The following is an 18,985-nucleotide window of genomic DNA, read 5'->3' as shown; positions in this document are numbered from 1 at the left end:
CTGTCCCACTGACTACCTTCAACAGAAACTAGTGGTCACCAGTGGGAGCAGGCACATGCCTTGCTTGGAAGCTTGCCATAATCTTGGGTGTATGGACAGAGGGGCCTCTGGAATAAGGGGAGGGGACACTCACACACCCACAAGCATAATGCTTGGCAGAGAAAATCATGACTGGCTGGATTCTAAGACTGCAGGTCATAGAAAATACTGAAAAATACAGAAAAAATATTTAGCCTCTTCTTTCTTTTTTTTCCCCCATTGGTGTTTGAAGTTTGTGGTTTCTCCTTTTATTCATCCTTCTTTTAATTCTTTTTCCTTCTTATTTTCTTTTTCACTTACTTTGCTTCCTGTATTTTTCTGATTTCTTGTTGGTTCTTTTCTGCTACTTTTATCTAATTGTATTATAACTTTTTATTCCATAATAAGTTTATTTCATTTTTCTCTCCTCATTCTTATCTTCCATTGACTAATTTTTGAAAATTTACTGTTCTTCATCCTCCTGTACTCTCTCTATCTTTAGTAGTATAACTATTAAGCTTTATTAATCTTTAGCTAGTTAACTCTGTGCTTCTACTTCTGAATACTTTTCTATTGTTAGTGGGGTTATAGCTGTTGCACTTGGTATATATTTACTGTGTGTCAATATTTGACTTGTGTTAGTGTTTATTCTGTACACTGTTTTCTGTGGTTAAAGGTGGCACAATACCGATTCTTGGGTATGTCAATATCGAGCTTATCTTTGAAAGTATTATCTTTGGTTCTGTTGCTGGGTGGCATAGTTGTTGCTATTAATTGGTTTTCTCTGTATGTTGATACCTGGTTGCTTTTGTGTCAACAGCACTGTAGTTCATGCCCAGAAAGCTGGGTGCTGGGCCGATTACCTGGCAGCCTCCTCTCCCCATTCAACAGAGGAGGTTGGATCTTGGGACAGAGACACGGCCTATAGTTAGCCATGCCCAGAGCACATCACTGAAAAACAGACACGAAAGAGATCTTCACACCAGCAGCAAAGTCTTTTCCAAGTATTTCTCTCATTGCCTCTTAGTTGAATGTAAAGCAAACATAAGTGGTCTGTGATTTATTACTTATACTCAAAAGTGTCCCACCAGTTACATTTTTATTGAGAAAACCTTTTTATTTTGAGTCCTTCATCCTGGAGATGTACCACCTTGTGATAGCTTTCACAGGAGTTTCATGGTCGTACATTTATTTTTTAAAAATTTCCAGGACTGTCATTTTTCAATCTCCTTTGAAAGACACAAGATATGTGGAGAGCAGATATTTTAAAAAGGCCAAATATACTCGTATTGCCTGTGTCTACCCAGTAGGAAAACAATTGTCAAATGTGACCTCATATTTTGATCCATTAATATAACGATGGCATCGCCCCTCAACTAAGCAAAAAGTACATTAAGACGCACTACAGTTTAAAGCAAACATTTTAATTCAATATCTGTTCTATGTGTGTTCGGTCCAATGCACCTGCGTTAGGAAGGAAACGTGGAGCGCTGTGTAGAAGCTGCAATTGGCTGCATGTCAGCGTGTGACCACCAGAGGGCGGGCTCCCCCTCAGCAACTTCAGCATGTCGTAGAAAATAGGCTCAGACTTCTGGTGGAAAGGAAGCCTTTGAATAGAAATAAATAAAACTGTCTGAGGGGCGTTTTGTTCATGGAATCTGAACCTTTACCTGATCCAAAGTTTGAGAATGTACAAAATTAGGTATTTGAGCAGGAGAAAAATGAAGTCTAAAGGATACATTACTCAAACATCAATAGATAAATATTTTATTGAGAATAAATTTGTTAATGGCACACTTCCACCCTAGTTCCACCCATAGCAGATATTAATGATCAGTAGAGGATAGTGATCAGTGATCAGAAACATTCATTTGGAAGGAGATCCTGCCTCTCTGCAAAATTTTGCTCTGTGACTAATGGACACTTAGACTTTGAAGTTATTTAACCTTTGTTTCCCCCAGTTTCCTCATATGCAAAGTGATGATACAGGTGCTCACTTGATAAACTTGTGACAAGAAGACAAATTAAAAATATAAACGTGATTGTGGCTTTTCTCCAGGTAATCAGGCTCGACCTAATCATTGACTGAAAAAAATGAAGGCATTTGGAACAGGACCTGGTCGCGGTAAGATTGGCTAAGCATTTATTTTGTTTACTCTTTCAAAGAACAAGCTCATCAATTCATTGGTTCTTTGTATTTTTTTGGTTGAATTTCATTAATGCCTGCTCTGACTTTTATAATTTCCTTCCTTGTATTTGCTTCAGATTTGGACTTTTCTTGTTTTTCTAGGATATTAGGTTATTTATCTGGGCTCAGTTTGTTCCTCTATTGTGGGTATTCACAGCTACAAACTTCCCTCTTAGAACTGCTTTCACTGTGTCCCATAGATTCCAGTGTGTTGTACTAGCATTACTGTTTGATTCTACAAACTGTCTAATTTCTTTTGTGACCCATAGAGTATTCAGAAATGTGTTGTTTAAGCTTCCTTATGTTTGCATATACCTGCAATTGAATTTTAGTTTTATAACAGTTTGATCTGATAATACACATGGATTAATTTGGATTTTTTCTATTTATTTAAACATGCTTTAGGAACTATTATGTGGTCTATTTTGGAGAAAATTCCATGTGCCGCTGAGAAAATTTATTCTGTTGTTATTGGGTAGAATTCTCAGTAGATATTTATTAAATCCATTTCTTCAAGGATGTGATTCAATTGATATTTTTTGTTGTTGTTGATTTTTTGTTTTTTGTTGATCATTCTACCTGTGGATAGTGAAGTATTGAGGTACCACATGTATAACTGTGTTGATCTGTTGTAAGTACCGCGCGCTAACCGATTGCGCCACTGGAGCTCCTGTGTTGATCTGATCTTTTATGTCCAAGAGCGTTTGTTTCATGAAGTTGGGTACACCGGTATTTAGTGCATATGTATTTATAATTGTTACCTCTTCCTCAACAACAGAGTGATTTCCTTAAGTATATTAAACTAGAATAGCAAGGCCCTATTCTATTGTATTTTTCTCACTAATCCAAAGAAATCCAATAACTAGTTGTATACGGCGAAAGGGCCTGGATACAAATGGAAGTGAACATCCGGTTCCTGCAGAACCTAAGTCCCAGGTCCCCTGCTGGTCCAGGGCTGCATCCTCCAGCAGCCCAGCAGGCTCCAGCTCCGCCGACAGCTTCCTTCTAGAAGGGGAGGCTGCAGGCTCTGGGCTGCTCACTGAAGACCTCTGTGTGGTGCTGCCAGGTGGGGGCAGAGGCGGGCGGAACTGCAGGAAGTCAGAGCACAGGTGTCCCTGCCTGGTCTGGCTCCTGACAGTAGGAGAGAGCCCACCTTTTCCTCAGAAACCAGCGCTACAGTACGGCTGCCAGTTCACCATCCTGGTGCAAAGCCGAGTGAACCCTGAGACCCAGCATCGAGGCCTCCATGCTGTGCCAGTCCCAGCCCCACCCCTGTACCCTTTAACCCTGGTCTTGTCCATCCCTTTCACCCCACTCTCTTTTCAGAATCAGGAGCCACTGTTTTTGATTTCTATGACCTCTACTTTTTCTCTGTCACGTGTAGGTGAAAATGCAGTATTCTCTGTGTCTGATAATTTTCACTCAACGTGATGTCTGACTGTTCCACCCATATTGGTGCCATCAGTGGCAGCGGAATTTTCTTATTTGCTTGGTGGAATTACACCCCACTGTGTCTATATGCCACCGTTTCTTTATCTGTTCACCTGCCTAGGACACTTCACTCCTGCGGGCAGTGCAGTACTGTGAGAGTGCAGACGTCTCTGCCCGCTGATTTGACTGTCTGGATATATGCACAGAGGGATGATAGCCAGATCATAGATCCCTTCTGTTTGTGGTTTTCTGAAAAATCTTCATACTGTTTTCTGTAATGCTGTACTTACTTGTCCACCGGCAGTGTATCCAACTTCCTTTTTCTTTGTATTGTCATCAGTGTTTGTTAGTTTTTTGCTTTTTGCTAATAGCCATCAAACCAGAGTGAGGTCATGTCTCATTGTGTTTTGATTTGCTTTTCCCTGATGATTAGTGATAGTGAACAGTTTTTTATACACATGTGTCCATTTACATACTTTTGAGAAATGCCTAGTCAGACCATTTGCCCATTGCTCTGTTGGATTTTGTTTGTTTTTTTGCTGTTGAGTTTTTTGAGGCCTTTGCATGTACTGGGTATTAATTTCTTCTCAGGAAAATATTTTCATGCATTCTGTAGGTTGTCGCTTTGCTTTGTTGATTATTCTCTTTATTGTACCAAAGCTTCTTATTTTATATAGTACCAATTATTTTTGTTACAGTTTTCTTTGGGATCTTGTCCAAATAGTTATATAAAAAATATACTGTCAAGTGGTCCAGCAAATACTGTATGTAGGAAATACTGTGCATATGAAGTTAGCTTAAATTTCACAGGTTAAAGCCATGCCTTCCTCCAGGCTGCCTTTACTTCAGATCTATCCACAAGTTTAGGAGTTTGGAAGAATCCCGTCACTTTAGTGAACTAAGAATGAAAGGGTTTCTATGACTCCTTCTCGTGTTCTAACTTGCTAGAAAGACTCACTGCACTCAGAATTGGTTCATATTATGATTACCATTTTATTCTATCAAAAGTATACAAATCAGAACTAAAAACACACAGAGTGTGGTCTCAGATGGTTCCAGAAGTGAAGCTTCCATTGGACCCATGTACATTTCACCTTCACAGCACTTTAATGTGGGAAGATAAGCAGAATATGGCCAAACAAGTGAACTCATCTGAGCCATGATGTCCATAGATTTTATTAGGGTTTCAGACAGAGGCAGCATGATGGATTGAATCTTCGGTCTTGAGGTTGAATCAATCTCCAGCATCCCCTTTCTTAGCTGGGCTGCTCCTGGCATAAAGGCCCAATATTCTAATCACACAGTCAGTCTTTCAGGCATGGGTTTCCCCCAACAGTGTGGCAGCATTTACCACCTTGAGAGATGCATAGAAATTTATTCCTCCTCACTGTCCCTTCACTCTCCTTCGTTTATAAGGTAATTGGCTGAATATTTCCCACTATATACTTGGAACCACATGCGAGAGCGTGATGCATTTTGCTTTAACTATCCAACATATTTAACAAAATAAAGAGGAAATAGAAGGTATTTTGTACTTGCCCATATTTCCTCCTTTTCATGGTTCTTTCTTGGTGTTTCAAAATATTTATAAAGATAGATCTTCTGTGAAGATGTTCTCTTAGTTTCCCTTTAGTCAATTTGTTATTTCCCTTTCATTTCTGAAAGATAATCCACGAGATGTGGAAATCAGAATTCACACTATGTTACAACACCTAATAAATGTGTCCCTTCTTTGTAGTGTTCATGCATTCTGATCATGTTCCCTGCTTTCATCCGGTTTCCCCCACACAAATAAGCTCTTTCTCTCAAGAATTTTTCCTTTGCCTTTGTTGTCAGATATTGCACAGCAGTGTACCTCAATGTGGATTTCATTGTGTTTATCTTTGTTGGTATCATGGACGCTTATGCCCTTCTTTCTGAGTAAGACAGCGGGAACAGGGCAAATACTTAAAGTCCATCTTTCTAGAAGAGAAAATCTGTTCTATGCATGAAGAAATATTGGACAGGTTTCTGTCCGGAGTGTTTGACTCCTCGGGGAAGACTGGATTTATTTCCCAGACCAAAACATCTGAGGACATCTAGAGATGCGGTGGTCCTTGTAACAGGCAGAGAACAAGCTGAGCGTGTGAGTGACAGGGACTTAGACACGGCCTATTTTCCCACTGCACCGGATGCCACGTGGTGACGTCTGCGTTTGCTCATCGGGCTCCCTCAGAAGGAATTTCTGCACCTTTGGGAAGCACCCGTTAGTGCAGATGGTTCCAGAAGTGAAGCTTCCATTGGACCCATGTACGTTTCACCTTCACAGCACTTTAATGTGGGAAGATAAGCAGAATATGGCCAAGCAAGTGAACTCATCTGAGCCATGATGTCCATAGATTGGCAGGAGCAGCTGCTCATCCAGTCCATTTGGGGCCTCCTCACAGAGCACTGGCGCAGGGAGAAAGAACAAAAAAGCCTCCTTGAAGGACTGGGACTTTCAGGGTCCTGCCCTGCTGTGAGCCGAGCTTCCTGTCCCAGGAGCGGAGCTCGTAAGCACCTCTGCTGCAGCATCGTGACAGCACTGGTTAAACTGTAAATATACCAACCTTAAAGTCTTTAATGTAAATTAATATTTGCTAGAAAGAGATTTTTTTATTGTAGAAACCTTGAATACATTAGCGGTGTCTGGACAGATAACACTTATTCTCAATAGTGATAACCTCTGCTCAAGTTCTGCTTTTTCCTTTTATTCCGGACACAGTTTTAACCCAACAGCGATCTTGCTATATGCACTGTGTTCCTTATTTCCTTTCACACCAGATCTAAAATGTGTTGGTGTAAAGTTAGAAGCTGATTTTCTGTGTGTAAAAATGAGAAAGTTGATTTGAAACTCAAACTGTTGATTTGAAAAATGTAGAAATTTTTCTCTGCCTCTTAAGTAATTTGCCTAAGGAACAAATATTTTGTGTTTTATGGACATAATTGCTTGTGATTCATGTTGTATTCTGGTACCCCTGGATCATTTAACAAAATTCAGTTTTCTCTATTTTCAAAGCAGCTAATTCCCCCTGCCCCTGTCACTTCTGTTATTCATTTAAAAAGATTTTTTTGTCACTTTGGTATTGTTTCACATTGATGTGATCCTATTTAATTTGTGCCACTTCTGACAAGTTCACCAAATCAAATTCCAAATTTTCTTCATGCTAACTTTGAAATATGCCAAAAGGATTTAGCTCAGTAGTTCTCACACCTGACTTGCAAGCACAAGGACCCAAGTTTGACCCCCACTACCAAAAAAAGAGAAATATGCCAAAAGAATATATTCTCATTCCTTATAAAAGAGAGGTATTAAACTAAATAGGATTATTTGACATGTTAAAAATTGCATGGGAAAGAGTATAAAATAAGAAATAACTTTTGTGTTATATAGATATAAATTATTCATATGTGTTCCAGCTTGGTGTAATGGTGCAAACTAATAATTCCAGCCTCTGACAGGCTGAGACTAGAGGATCACAAGTTCAAACCCACCATGTGCAACTTAGTGAGACCCTGTCTCAAAAAGTAAAACATAAAAGAAGGCCTCAGAGTGAAGGCCTTGGGTTCAATCCAAAGTACCACAAAAAATGAGCAAAAACAAAGTATATCGGTGTCCCAGAAATTATATGAAATTTCCTAAAACCCTTCATTTTAATTATGTAACTAGTCATAATTTTGTGACTATGTTAAAATATTTTAGGCCATATAAATGACCAAATTTCTTTGTTAACTGCATTACAATGAGCTCTCCTTAGACTTTTAACCTTGACATTTTGAGTCTTATCTTTCATAGACAATTTTAAAAAATTTATTGGTACATTCTAGGTAGACAGTACAGTTACTTTCATAGACAATTAATTATTTTATTCTGATGCTTTCCTGAAAGGCTTTACAAATAATTACAATTCTGCAATATTTTTTAAACAAGGATTTCATAGAAAGAACACTGACAAATACAAGTTTCTGATTACTTTATTTTATTTTATTTTTCTGATAACTTTATGATCATAAAATTGGACTAGTTATGAATTTCCAAAATTCTAATGATTGCTTTCCAAAAGTGCTAACCTGACATCAAGTAGAATAATTAAAATTACATATAACTGAATAAACCAATAAAAATAATTAAGTTCTTTATGGACTTAAAATTGCTTACCCCTTAATGTGTTATTTTCCAGATTTAAGAAAACTTTCTCTTTTTTTCTTAAACTGTCTACAATTTATAGTAATTTGATAACATATATTTTTTTTCCTCATTGAGTTTATTGGTACATTTTAGGTATACAGTACAGTTACATTCATTATTGGGATCTTGTACCTTTACATGACAGGTCTTAGTTCTCATTTTTCCCCTTGTCCCTGCCCTCCTGTCACCCCGTCTTTCCCTCCCTCTCCCCCTTTACAAACACTTCATTTCCACTTTTTCATTTTCTCATATTTTTTCTTTTCTCTTATTAGCTTTCCCCTACCCTTCTCACTTTCCCTACACCTTTAGCCCCTTTCTTCCTATTTCACATTGTCAATTATATCATTAGGATCTTGTGTACTATTATAGTTTATTCACACGGGAGAAACTATTCAGTATTTACACATGTGTGACTTATTTATTTCACTTAGGAGCATATCCTCAATATGTATCCATTTTCCTATGAATGAATCTAATTTCCCATTCTTTAGATAACATATATTTTTATTATCAAGTCTGAAGAATTTACTTTTCTTTCCTACGTGATCCTTCTAAATTCAGAAAGTATATGTGTATGATCTCTTTTGTATGAGAATGGTTATTTGCATGAATATAGTAAAATATTTGTTCTCTTTCAAATGGGACATAATTAGAAATACTGGTTACATTACCAAAGCTTGGACTGCTCTGGTGCTTGGCTGTGTGAATCTGCTGGTCTTATGGAAACCAGCAAATTAAAAATTCTAAAAATATTTTGAGTACTTGAAGGAAAAAAAAATCACCAAAATCTGTAAGTATCCTTGACAGAGCTATCTAGTCTGGACAGGATTTTAAAATCTAATTTGAAATTCCTTAGAAACAGATTTGAAAAAAGACTATAGGATCAATTAATATTCTTGACAAACTTATGAAAATAATTAAGTCAATAATGTATTTCACAACAAATTAAACTTACTATGATTACCTTTGATAAAATTCAGAGCACATACAGACAATTATATTTCTATAGAAGACTCAGTTTTCTTTGTAAATATCGGATCCTAGTCCTATTCATTGCCCTTAAATTTCACTGTTTATAAATTGCCCTATTCTTGAAATCCTGCAAGCTAGAGGTGGATTTTTTTGTGAATTTCAATGGATAACACTCATACCTGCTGCATAAGCCTTCAGGAGAGGCCACTAAACATGCCAGGGCCCTAACCAGAGATCTCCAAATTGCAAACCTGGAAATACACTTTGATCTCCAATGTAAAAACCTCTCTACTAGCTGCCCTCTGATTTCAGAGACTCTTTGTAGTTTTTCCTCCTCCTAATGTTAATTTTCTTTTGTTTGCTTTAGTTGGATTGGGTTGTGTGGACCTTGGTGAAGGAGCACACACCAGTCCTTGATGTCATCCTCCCAGTAGTCCTTCTTGCCATCTCCTTGGTGGACTGCATTCTCTCAAGGATTTTACACAAATGTTCAAAAGGATAAATACAATTATGGGAGACACTTGGAGTGGACACAGCTTCTGCACGATGCCCCAACAAATTGGACCAAACCAAAATGGGGCTGTCGCTGGGAAGCTGGAACCAGGCACAGTGAGGAATTGGCCCCTCACGTCCTTGTTTCTTGGTTCTTTGTGCCTGTGACGAAAAATTCAATCAAAACACATAGGCCTTTCACGAGTGAGGTAGAATTAATCATAAAGTTAATAAATGGAGAGTTACACCTTCAAGGGAGAAGTGGGCAGTGCTCCCAGGCATCTGGAGGAGTGAGAATTTGGGTATGTTTTTATGGTCACAGAAGTTATTTCTAGTATCAAGTGAACTAGCAAAATAGTAATGCTTATCAACATTTTTATACAGAAGTTACAAAATTTTCCTTAGAAGTTACAAAATAGGAATTGTGAAATGCCACTCTGTCCTTTTTTAGATGGTCAGTGTTTCCTAAGGGTCTTTAATCACATTAGAAGTTTACAAAAGACAAGTCCCTAATTTAAACCAGGTCCCAGTCCCAACCAGTTTAAGGGTCAGTTCCCTTCTGATATCACTGGGCTATAGGCCATGGCAGCCAGGAATACTGTGTGCCTTGTTTAGGAGCTGGATGTGGCTGCTTCTGGAGCTGGATGACCCAGTGGCCAGGTATCAGAAGGAATGTACCACACCAGCCGTAAGATGTCACTGTGCTCTGTGGGATTGCTTTGGGTCTGAGCCCCAACATATGATTATAAATGTATGATACATTCAAATCTCTCCTTGATTAATTAACTGGCAATGCACGTTGGTTTGGAACCTGCCCCTTTTGTCTCTCAGACCTGCTAGTGCCTGCCTGCCTGCCTCACAGAGCCACTCATGCTAAATGTCATATAATTAGCCTGAAACATAAAGAAACAAATCTCAAAACAGAGTTGCTTTTCTATCAAAGTGGGAGATCTCAGCCATCCACTGTCTGAAAAATACTGTTTTGTTTTAGTCCTTACAAAAGTAAACTGGAACAGTAGTAGTAGGCTCTTAAATTTACTATTATTAATGTTTTACTTTCTTGTTCCCAGCCTAAAAAAAATCTACTGTTCTGCCATTACCCATGGGGAGGTCTCCTGTTTTACAGAGTAGAAGCTGCTGTGACCCATTAACTGTGGAAAAAAAAAAACACCCCACAATTACATTGGTAACTAAACTTTGTGTAATTTTGTCCTCTGACAAAAGCCATCATTGGTAACCAAAACGTTGTGATCAGAGGAATAAACACCAAATAAGGAACAATAGGAACATTTCATTAATGAACGTGACGCCATGACTTATGAGTTCATGCTGAGGCAAAGACAAACCAGCCAGCGCAGTCACGTGGAGTGGAGTTTGTGTCCACCTTCGGATCGATCTCTTTTCAGAGAGGCTGACCACAAGGGGAGGATTTATTTCTCTGATTAGGAGGCCTTCGGACCGTGTGGCTCTAGTGCTTCAGATTCCTGTGTCAGTGTTACAGAAGGAGTTGGTAAGTGACACCCAGAGAGGCAACAGAATGGACGTAAAATAAAAAAGGATTTATTTGTGGACAAAGATTGATCCCACATAAAGCAGTGCCCGGATCGACCCAGTATTCGGGTACAACTCCTTCTTTTATAGGTTTTACAGCCTTGGTCTCATTCAGGTGATTACACTTCATTTGCACAGTTCACATTGCTGATATTCAAAACATGGTGGCAAGACAGTTGAATTTCAACCCAGATGTAGCACTTTTTTTTTTTCCAGGGAGGTTACCTTTAAAATTCATTGTTATCTATTATAGCCCCTTCCGTCCTGTGCACAGAGCTGGAGTTGCCCCTTAGAGGCTGGACTGGTGCAGAAGGTGCTGCCCCTCCTCTACTCACAGTTGTCAGCAGTGTACAGAGCTGTCCCGAGGTCTCTGTGACTTTTCCTGTGAGCTCACAGAGAGGCGCCATCACAACTGCTTCCTGTGCGCCACAGAGCATCACAGAGCTCCCTCAGTCTCTAAAGTTACACAAAGGAAGGAAAGAAGATGCCCTTAAAAGAGGGATTTTGCTCAAGCGTTCACATTTTTTTCTAGGTAAACATGGAGAGTTTCTTTCAAAACAGAGACTAGTCCCTCCTGCTGAGTAAGAATATTGATGGGGCCATTGTTTACAACCATGTTTAATCATTTCAAGACCCACATTTTTACACAGTCAATGTCTTGGAAATTGGTGTGTGTGGCATATTGTATATTCTGGAGAATGTCCACAATTTTCTCTCTCACTGGATGATGACTTTGTATCATGGGATCTGTTTCTTTCCCATTGAACCTGGTGGTGCGTTTTAACTGACTTAAGCAACACAGTAGGTCAGAAGTGAAGCTGTGTGACTTGATTCTAGATCATAAAAATGTTATATGATTCAAATTTGTTCTCTTAGGAACCTGGGAAGTTTCCATTGGAAGCCCTTACAATTAGGAACAGACTTATAATTTGTTTTTATAAATGATTGGGTTCATAGTTGTCTTTAGACAACCTTGAGTAATTATATTTTCAGTGATTAAATGTCTGCCTTTTGTTAACAAAACATTTCTATTCTTGCAAGCACTTATACATAAAGATTTATTTTTTATTCTGTTGTGTGTGTTACAGAAGGAATTGCAAGTGAACACACAGAGAGGCAGCATAATGGAAGTAAAATAACAAAAGTTTACTTTATCGATTGGGATTGATCACACCTAATGGCAGTGCCCTGATCGATCCAGTACTGGACTACAACTTCCCCTTTTATAGGGTTTTACAGCCTTGATCTCATTCAGGTGATTACAGTGATTTTTCGCAGTTCACATTGCTGATATTCAAAACATGGTGGTGAGAGACATTTGAATTTCAACCAGGATGTAGCACTTCTTTGGTAGGGGAGGTGACCTTTAAAATTCATTTAGCCATCTATTCTAGCCAAGGAGAAGGGGCATGTTTGGTCAGCAAAGCTAACAATGGTTCTTTTCATTTACAAAACTTTTGAGGGAGAGTAGATGCCTCTGGGCCAGTTAATTCTGAATTAAATAAAGCAAAGGGCAGAAGTTATGTACATTGTGACATTTCATAGGGTTTTTGCTATTAAAGTGTTCTCTATCATGCCTAGCAAGGCAATAGATGCTTTGCATCTGTTAGTCCTTACAATAACCCTTTTATGATACACAGAACTATGTAAACTTTTTGAATGAAGGAATAAAACCTTAATCTTTGGGTGGCTTTCCCAAAGCCATACACTTGTCAGTGTAAGCATATTTTGGAAAGACAAATCTAGGGGACTTATTCGTGAGAGTAATTTTAAAATTTCAACTTGTTCAAGTTACTTTATCAGCAGATTTCCATTTTATAAGTTTCCAATATTATCAAAAGATTGTATTTTTTACCTTCTTCACCCAGGCATCGAGTTTGCTTTGCTGAATTTACTCTTTGGGGAGAACAAGAGAATATAGAACAAGAATATGAAGATACATTGAACCCTTGACTTATGAACTCAGTTCATTTGCAGGGGCTGGTTGTTACTCAAGTTGGCCAATTGAAAGCTCAGGCTCCTCTACCCAATCTTTAAAGTCTCTCTCCTGTATACAGGCAGATCTCAGTGTCCTTAGAGAGACATTGGCCCAGGATTTCTCAATTAACTCCACAAATGAAGGCTATTATAATGTTCTTTCCAGAACTCTTTAAGGATTAAGTCTGTATTTGAGATTATCTGGAAGCAGAAGCGACTGGCATTCAGGTAATAACTCAAGACTTTAGTTGTAAGTTAAAACTAAAATTCCAGTTGTAATCCAAGTTCTTATGGCAGGGCCATCATAATTTGAGGTTCCACTGTATGTCAAATTCAGTTGCTGTTCTTAGTTATTTATGAGTGTGAGTGGTGATTAAACCCTTCACAACATCCTTCCTGTGGAGTGCATTTGCATCTATTTCCACTGGTAGGATTTTGGTCCTTGTGTGTTACATTAGCTGAGCTCCCTTTATCCTGGCTGCAGTCTCCAAGGACTGCCTGAATGGCTGAGCGCTATGAACTGAATCACACGGAACAAATTTCCTAGGCTGCTGCTCTTCTGGAGTACAGTGTCCTGGGGCTCTCTTGAAGCAGAGTCTTTCACTCTTGGAGTTTTGAGCCTGTGGAAAGTGGGGCCTTACTAGTTCCTGGCATGCCCTTAAGCCGATTTTCCTATTGTCCTGATCCAAAGTGTTTGGCTATTTTGTAATGCTACCCTTTTCGACCACCAAGTATGGCAGAGGAAACTTCAAGGAAGCCTAATGTTCAGACTGTAGCATGTGCATAGGTACTGTTAGGGGCATATAGCCAGCTATAAATTGAGAATCAAGGGCAAACAGTACAGCTGAATCATGTTAAAAGTTTTTTTGTTTCCCGAGAGAGGAAGAACTTAAAAACTTTTGGTTGGGAAGAGCTTGGTTGATGAAAAGATTAATGTTAAAGAGAAGCCAAGTACTTTATATCAAGACAATATTGTAGTGGCTTGAGGACATGTAAGGAATGCACAATACCTCATCTTTTTCCACCTCCAGAGTCAAAAAGTGTCAGATTTTGCTTTGAGAAGAGTCTCAGGCAACTTGCTCCAAAAGAGCCACCCATGTAATTGATTTACCAGGATTTGGTTCACAGTGATCAGCCTTTCACACACTCATAGTCCACTGCCACCATGATAAAAGGAGGCCTAACTACTGCTCAAGCTGCTTGCAGTCCCTGGCATCATCTATCCTTGTGATGCTGGTTTTTAGGCATGTAGAATGCAAGAGTTGTGGGGTCATGGAGGCTTCCATCCAGATTTCAGAAGGCCTGGGAGGTCAGGCAGTGTGCCCCTGGCAGGACGGTGCATGAAGCTGTGAGAGTGAAGCTGCAAAAGTGCAGTGGAAACACTAGAAAGTGGAAGGATCCAGAAATGTGGAACATTGAAGGAAGCCACAAAAGGTGAGAAGTCGTGAGGGCTATAACCATTGGCAGTGAGAGAGGGGTGGGGCTGCCCAAGCCAGTTGCTGTTTGTATCCTTCCACAATTTGACTTGGGTGCTGAACATGGAGCTACAGAATTTAATTTTTTTTCCCATGCTGGGTTTCTGCCTTGCTTTGGTCCCATTGACTTCTATCCCTGTATTCTTTTTCTTGGAATGGGACTGTTTACTCTGTGCCATTGTATGTTCGCAGTATTTAACTTTCTCTTTCTCTCTCTCTCTCTCTCTCTCTCTCTCTCTCTCTCTCTGTACTGGAGATCAAACTCACAACCTTACTCTTGGGAGGCAGGCAGAGGCACCACTGAGCTGAATCCCTGGCCCTTGTTTAACTTTCTCCTTAGTTTTTATAAGGCTAACAGCTAAGAGTCTCAGAGGAATCTTTGGACTGGGATTTTTCAGCATTGCTGACATTTTGAGTCTTTGAAAACTCTTAGAGATGGACTAAATGTATTTTGCATAAAGTGATGTCCATGAGTCTTTTGGGGGCCACATGTGGTATGTTATAGTTTAGACATAAAATGGCCCCTAAAGCCTCATATGTTTGGAAGTTGATTGGATTAGGGGGATGATAGAACTGCAATGCTGTTGTGAAGTGGGGTATGGTTGGAGGAACTGTGTCACTAGAGGCATGGTCTGGAAGGATATATGTCCCTCCCTTGTTGGTACCTTTGTTGTGCTTTCTGGCTGTCATGATGTGAGCGACTTTTCCTCTGCTGTACCCCTCTGCCATGCCCTCCTGCCTTGGAACCATTCAACCATGGATTATAATTATATAGTAAAGCTCTCTTCCTTTAAGTTTGTCAGTGTTGGTCATTGGGACTCAGTAATAAGGAATATGATTAAGATAGAGCCTAATCAAATAATATAATCAAGCTCACAAGGTGAAAGATAAAGAGAAGATTCCCAAGGCGGCATGAGAAAAACAAACAGCATGTCTTTCTTAGTCTTCTGAAAGAAGACTTCTCTAAAGAAACCTTTCAGGCCAGATGAGAGTGGTATTGTTCCTGAAGGAATTGGTAAGTGACACATAGGCTGCAGAAAGGAAGAAAATAACAGAAGTTTACTCCATCATTGGAGGTTGATCACACCTAATGGCAGTGCCCCAATCAACTCCGTACTGGGCTACAACTCCTTTTATAGGGTTTTGCAGCCTTGATCTCATTCAGGTGGTTACATTTCATTTTTACAGTTCACATTGCTGATATTTGAAATGTGGTGAGGCAGTTGCATGTAGCACTTTTTGTTAGGGGATATTATCTTTAAAATTCATTTAGTTGTCTATTGTAGCCCAGGGAAAGGAGGCATGTCTGGTCAGCAAAGTTAACAATGGTTCTTTTCATTCTTGCAAGTGCAAGGTCCTGAATTTGATCCTTGCTACTGCAAAAAAAAAAAAAAAAAAAAAAAAAAAAAAAAAAAAAAAGAGTTGTCTTTGTAAGCCTTATGGTAACTATAGAGCAAAAGACTGTACTAGACAAACCCAAACAATAAGCAAGGAATCAAAACATAATATTAGAGTAAATCACTTAATGATAAAGGAAGATTGTAAGAGGGGGGAAAAGAAAGAAAATGTAATAAAAATTAAAAAAATTCTAAAACAGGTTTAGAAAGGCTGTATTTATTGATAATTACCTCTAATGTAAATGCATTACACCCTCCAATGAAAAGACCTAGGTTGACTGGATAATAAAACAATGCCCAAATCCTTTCTACTTAGAAGAAACTTACTTCACTTCGAAGGATACTCATAGATTACAAGTGAAGAGGTGGAAAAAATGCTTATCAGTTTTAACATTCTCAAGGTCATCTTTAAACTGATATACTAGCAGGACTGTAATCTGCAAGAGACCCAAGACAGTAGACTCTAGAAGCCAGCAGGTGTGGGAATCCTTGTGAGCATCTTGTGCTCAATAGTCATGTAAAATATCTGCCTTCTCTATATTTCTCGGCGAGGATTAAATTTCAACAAATGAAGCCTTCGAGGTCACTCAGTCCATATCCAAACCTAGATGAAACCATCACTAGGAAGTCTGTCTCAAATGTGAATTCCACAACTGTGTGGTTTTCCCAACTTATTTAAGTATGCAAGTTTGAAAATCTGGAGATATAGGGTATGGTAGTTACTCAAAGGATTCTTCTTGGACCACCTTGCCTCTAACAGGACACCTGCTCTCTGGTGCTCACTGACAGGGGCTCTGGGTGGACTGCTTAGAGTTTCTTCTCTTCCTTATACAGCAGCAGACTTGCTTCCTTATCCAGCGGAAGCTGTGCCTACAGTTCAAACAGGTTGTGGTTTGTGTGTTGGAAGAAGTATCCTCTTCTGTCTCCACTGATGAGGTCCAGCAGGTCTCTGCAGAGCTTGCCTTTTCCTTGCCCATTGCCTGGTTCACCACCTGCTGAGAAAAGGAGAATGAGTTACATACGTGTACCACTGACAATCATGAGTCAGTATTTAGTACACACCTGAAATCCTGTTATCAGAAATAGCACTTTAAGTATGTTCAGTTTTCATTTAATAGCTACAACACACATATATACACAAACTTTCTTTGGATAATTATTAGACCTTCTCCTTGTTCCTATCCCCTTCTGCCCCTTGGTCTTCTTGGTATTTTCGCTACAACTCTTCCCTGAGTTCTTTTCTTACTATCTTTCTCTCTCCCTGCTAGTTGCATCAGACACTTAGAGTCAAGCCTCACTTTGCAGAAGGCATTAAGGCTCTGTTCTGTGCAGCTTGGCATCCTCTCTGGGCCTTTCCCTTGCTCTTCTGAAGGGCATCTCTGTGCTTACCTTAGTAAGGTTCTGTTCCTTAAACCTCAGTGTCATCTCTGGGGACTGGGCCATGGCTTTACTCTCTGAAGATTTACACCTGGGCAAGTCTTGACAGGTACTGCATTCTTGATGCCTGATCTGAGCCATGTGTGGACAGGTACTGCTGCCCAGCTGGAAATCATGTCCCTCTGATGGTTCTGGAAACACAGAGTCACTAACTTTGTCATTTTCCTGTATTTGTTCACTTTTTTCATTTTCACTGTCATCTCTCTTATTTTCATTCCCATCTTTTTGATTTTCACTGTCATCTGTTTGATTTTCTTCATTATCACTTAGGCTTTGTAGATAGCCATGAAGGTTATTCAGCAAACTTTGTACAATGTAGTCTTCATTTGCCAACATATCATCATGATCATGCCAGGGTGGGGCACTGCTTTGCATGAAAACCATCTCCGGGGAATCTTGGATTTGATCTTGTCTGTTTAAGGGTGAATTTTCACTTTCCATCCCCACTCTACCTTCTCTAGTCAGTAGCAACTGAACTGAAACGTCCACATTGAAAGTGATTTCTTCCTGGAAGGTTGTGTCCTCACAGGAAACAGTTTCCTCACAAGGGATGAAGCCCTCAGAGAGGGTTGGGTTCAAACTGTCTTCAGAAAATGAGTCCTCTGTGTCATAGTAGTTGTTTCTGGACACTGAGAACTCCATGGGAAAGGAGATAAAATCTTAGTCTCAGTCAACTCAGGAAGCTTCAAAAGAAACAAATTAGTAGATATCAGCAAGAAGAGAGTACTGAAGCAGTGATGCCATCCATTCATCTTCCTATTTAGAATTATCCCATTCAGACAAAGTTCATCCTGTGTTTGCACTCACTAAGGAAGGGTGTAAGAGAAGGTTTTCTCCTTTCCTTGCAGTACGTAATGCTCTCTACTAAACATCTCCTCCTGACTCTGCTCCTCATTGATCTTATTACAATTGAGACAATTTGCATCACAAAACAAAATAATACTGGTACAGAATTTGAAAAATGCAGGGTGGTAGGAAGATGAAAGCTGGCTCTGGTCTCAACATATGGAGGGTAAGGGTGAAAGTCACCAAAACAGTTTGGTGAGCCGAGCACGTCCTTGTAGACCCAGCTCTCAGGAGGCTAAGGAAGGAGAATCTCCATTTTGAGGCTTGCCTGAGCTATATAGCGAGTTGGAGACCAGCCTTGACTGCACAGGAAAACTTGTCCCAACAAAGAAATGAACTAAGAAGCAAAGCACCACTTTGTTGGTTTCCCTCCTAGCTTTTTTCTTTATATGCTATATTTTTTAGGAATATATATGAATATATACTCATGTTCATGTACTCGTGTGATGTCACATCAACACAAACTGACATGAGTCTGTAGTGAGTATATATATGGCTATTTGCCAATTCTTAGCTACTTTTTTATTAATGAGTCTCTGGCAATCCTCTAGTGATTATTATGTAAGAGGATATTGACCATAAGATTATCAGGACCATGTCAAATGGTCACATTAATAGTGATTAGGTATGGATCCGTGGCAAACTGCCTTGCCCATAAACTGCCAGCTGTGTCTTTCTAATCGTCCTGTTTGTAGAGTCAGTGGGCCAAAGATACAAGATAAACATATTAGAGTCCTATGACAGTGGATACCAAATTGCTTTTCAGAAAGGTTATAGTTATTTACATGGCATTCCTAACCAAGTAATGGCATATTCTGTCCAGCTTTTTTTGGTTTTTGTTTTTGGTAAATGGGAGTTGAAGAGCAGCCTGAGGCACATCCACAAACATGCGTCCACCTGAGGGTACAAACACATGCACCCCGTGCTGACCTCTCTGTCATACCCCCGTTTGATAGCTGCTCACCTGACACACTGTCAACTGCTGGAGCATAAA

General features: G+C 39.5%; 1 long non-coding RNA gene across 1 annotated transcript in view; it reads left to right on the top strand.

The window, feature by feature from the left end:
- LOC104850745 overlaps positions 1-18,985 on the top strand; it is a 54,376-nt gene that overhangs the window by 17,914 nt on the left and 17,477 nt on the right. The window contains exon 2 of the long non-coding RNA XR_004518079.1: positions 2,078-2,143. This is a non-coding gene — a long non-coding RNA (uncharacterized LOC104850745). The remainder of the gene's footprint in view (positions 1-2,077; positions 2,144-18,985) is intronic.

This window comes from Fukomys damarensis, unplaced genomic scaffold, assembly GCF_012274545.1.
Source record: "Fukomys damarensis isolate Sample0158 unplaced genomic scaffold, DMR_v1.0_HiC HiC_scaffold_19, whole genome shotgun sequence".
NCBI lineage: Eukaryota > Metazoa > Chordata > Mammalia > Rodentia > Bathyergidae > Fukomys > Fukomys damarensis.
The sequence above is the reverse complement of the archived record's forward strand: the minus strand, read 5'-3'. Positions and strand labels throughout refer to the sequence as shown.